Genomic DNA, 3,527 nt, shown 5'->3' on the forward strand with positions numbered 1-3,527 from the left:
CTCCAAGTCCCTAGTAGCCGCAGGTACCACAATAGGTTGGTTCATGTGAAAAACAGAAAACACCTTAAGGAGAAATTGAGGACGAGTACTCAATTCTGCCCTGTCAGAATGAAAAATTAAGTAAGGGCTTTTATATGATAAAGCCGCCCATTCTGACACACGCCTGGCTGAAGCCAGGGCTAATAGAATCTTCACCTTCCATGTGAAATATTTTAATTCCACAGTGGTGAGTGGATCAAACCAATGTGACTTTAGGAAACTCAAAACAACATTGAGATCCCAAGGTGCCACTGGGGGCACAAAAGGAGGCTGTATATGCAGTACCCCTTTTACAAACGTCTGAACTTCAGGCACTGAAGCCAGTTCTTTCTGGAAGAAATTCGACAGGGTCGAAATTTGAACCTTAATGGACCCTAATTTTAGGCCCATAGACAGTCCTGTTTTCAGGAAATGTAGGAAACGACCCAGTTGGAATTCCTCTGTAGGGACCTTCTTGGCCTCACACCACGCAACATATTTTCGCCAAATGCGGTGAAAATGTTTTGCGGTTACATCCTTCCTGGCTTCGACCAGGGTAGGGATGACTTCATCTGGAATGCCCTTTCAGGATCCGGCGTTCAACTGCCATGCAGTCAAACGCAGCCGCGGTAAGTCTTGGAACAGACAAGGCCCCTGCTGGAGCAGGTCCTTCCTTAAAGGTAGAGGCCACGGTTCTTCCGTGAGCATCTCTTGAAGTTCCGGGTACCAAGTCCTTCTTGACCCATCCGGAACCACGAGTATCGTTCTTACTCATCTCCTTCTTATGATTCTCAGTACTTTTGGTATGAGATGCATAGGAGGGAACACATACCCTGACTGGTACACCCACAGTGTTACCAGAGCGTCCACCGCTATTGCCTGAGGGTCCCTTGACCTGGCGCAATATTTGTCTAGTTTTTTGTTCAGGCGGGACGCCATCATGTCCACCTTTGGTTTTTCCCAACGGTTTACAATCATGTGGAAGACTTCCCGCTGAAGTCCCCACTCTCCCGGGTGGAGGTTATGCCTGCTGAGGAAGTCTGCTTCCCAGTTTTCCACTCCTGGAATTAACACTGCTGAGAGTGTTATCACATGATTTTTCGCCCAGCGAAGAATCCTTGCAGTTTCTGCCATTTCCCTCCTGCTTCATGTGCCGCCCTGTCTGTTTACGTGGGCGACTGCCGTGATGTTGTCCCACTGGATCAATACCGGCTGACCTTGAAGCAGAGGTCTTGCTAAGCTTAGAGCCTTGTAAATTGCCCTTAGCTCCAGTATATTTATGTGGAGAGAAGTCTCCCGACTTGATCACACTCCCTGGAAATTTTTTCCTTGTGTGACTGCTCCCCAGCCACTCAGGCTGGCATCCGTGGTCACCAGGACCCAGTCCTGAATGTCGAATCTGCGGCCCTTTCATAGATGAGCACTCTGCAGCCACCGCAGACGAAAACACCCTTGTCCTTGGAGACAGGGTTATCCGCTGATGCATCTGAAGATGCGATCCGGACCATTTTCCCAGCAGATTCCACTGAAAGGTTCTTGCGTGAAATCTACCGAATGGGCTCGCTTTGTAAGAAACCACCATTTTTCACAGGACCCTTGTGCAATGATGCACTGATACTTTTCCTGGTTTTAGGAGGTTCCTGACTAGCTCGGATAACTCCCTGGCCTTCTTCTCCGGGAGAAAACATCCTTTTCTGGACTGTGTCCAGAATCATTCCTAGGAACATTAGACGTGTCGTCGGAAAAAGCTGCGATTTTGGAATATTTAGAATCCACTCATGCTGTCGTAGAACTACTTGAGATAGTGCTACTCCGACCGCCAACTGTTCTCTGGACCTTGCCCTTATCAGGAAAGCGTCCATATTTCTTTTAGGAAGAATCATCATTTCGGCCATTACCATGGTAAAGACCCGGGGTGCCGTGGACAATCCAAACGGCAGCTTCTGAACTGATAGTGACAGTTCTGTACCACGAACCTGAGATACCCTTGGTGAGAAGGGCAAAATTTGGACATGTAGGTAAGCGTCCCTGATATCCAGTGACACCATATCGTCCTGGTTCGCTATCACTGCTCTGAGTGACTCCATCTTGATTTGAACCCTTGTATGTAATTGTTCAAATCTTTTAGATCTCACCGAGCCGTTTGGCTTCAGTACCACAATATAGTGTGGAATAATACCCCTTCCCTTGTTGTAGGAGGGGTACTTTGATTATCACCTGCTGGGAATACAGCCTGTGAATTTTTTCCCAATACTGCCTCCCTGTCGGAGGGAGACGTTGGTAAAGCAGACTTCAGGAACTTGTGAGGGGAAGACGTCTCGAATTTCCAATGTACACCTGGGATACTACGTGTAGGATCCAGGAGTCCACTTGCGAGTGAGCCCACTGCGTGCTGAAACTCTTGAGATGACCCCCCACCGCACCTGAGTCCGCTTGTATGGCCCCAGCGTCATGCTGCGGACTTGGCAGAAGCTGTGGAGGACTTCTGTTCCTGGGAATGGGCTGCCTGCTGCAGTCTTCTTCCCTTTCCTCTAACCCTGGGCAGATATGACTGGCCTTTTGCCCGCCTGCCTTTATGGGTACGAAAGGACTGAGACTGAAAAGACTGTGTCCTTTTTTGCTGAGATGTGACTTGGGGTAACAAAAGTGGATTTTCCAGCTGTTGCCATGGCCACCAGGTCCGATGGACCGCCCCTTTATACGGCAATACTTCCATGTGCCGTCTGGAATCTGCATCACCTGACCACTGTCGTGTCTATAAACATCGTCTGGCAGATATGACATCACATCTACTCTTGATGCCAGAATGCAAATATCCCTCTGCGCATCTCGCATATATAGAAATGCATCCTTAAAATGCTCTATAGTCAATAAAATATTGTTCCTGTCAAGGGTATCAATATTTTCAGTCAGGAAATCCGACCAAGCCCCCCCAGCGCTGCACATCCAGGCTGAGGCGATTGCTGGTCGTAGTATAACACCAGTATGTGTGTATATACTTTTTAGGATATTTTTCAGCTTCCTATCAGCTGGCTCTTTGAGGGCGGCCGTATCTGGAGACGGTAACGCCACTTGTTTTTATAAGCGTGTGAGCGCCTTATCCACCCTAAGGTGTGTTTCCCAACTCGCCCTCACTTCTGGCGGGAAAGGGTATACCTCCAATAATTTTCTATCGGAGGAAACCCACGTATCATCACACACTTTAATTTATCTGATTCAGGAAAAACTACAAGTAGATTATTCCCACCCTACATAATACCCTTATTTGTGGTACTTGTAGTATCAGAAATATGTAACACCTCCTTCATTGCCCTTAACATGTAACGTGTGGCCCTAAAGGAAAATACGTTTGTTTCTTCACCGTCGACACTGAAGTCAGTGTCCGTGTCTGTGTCTGTGTCGACCAACTGAGGTAAATGGGCGTTTTTACAAGCCCCTGACGGTGTCTGAGACGCCTGGACAGGTACTAATTTGTTTGCCGGCCGTCTCATGTCGTCAACCGACCTTGC

Source organism: Pseudophryne corroboree, chromosome 2 (assembly GCF_028390025.1).
Source record: "Pseudophryne corroboree isolate aPseCor3 chromosome 2, aPseCor3.hap2, whole genome shotgun sequence".
NCBI classification, from domain to species: Eukaryota; Metazoa; Chordata; class Amphibia; order Anura; family Myobatrachidae; genus Pseudophryne; species Pseudophryne corroboree.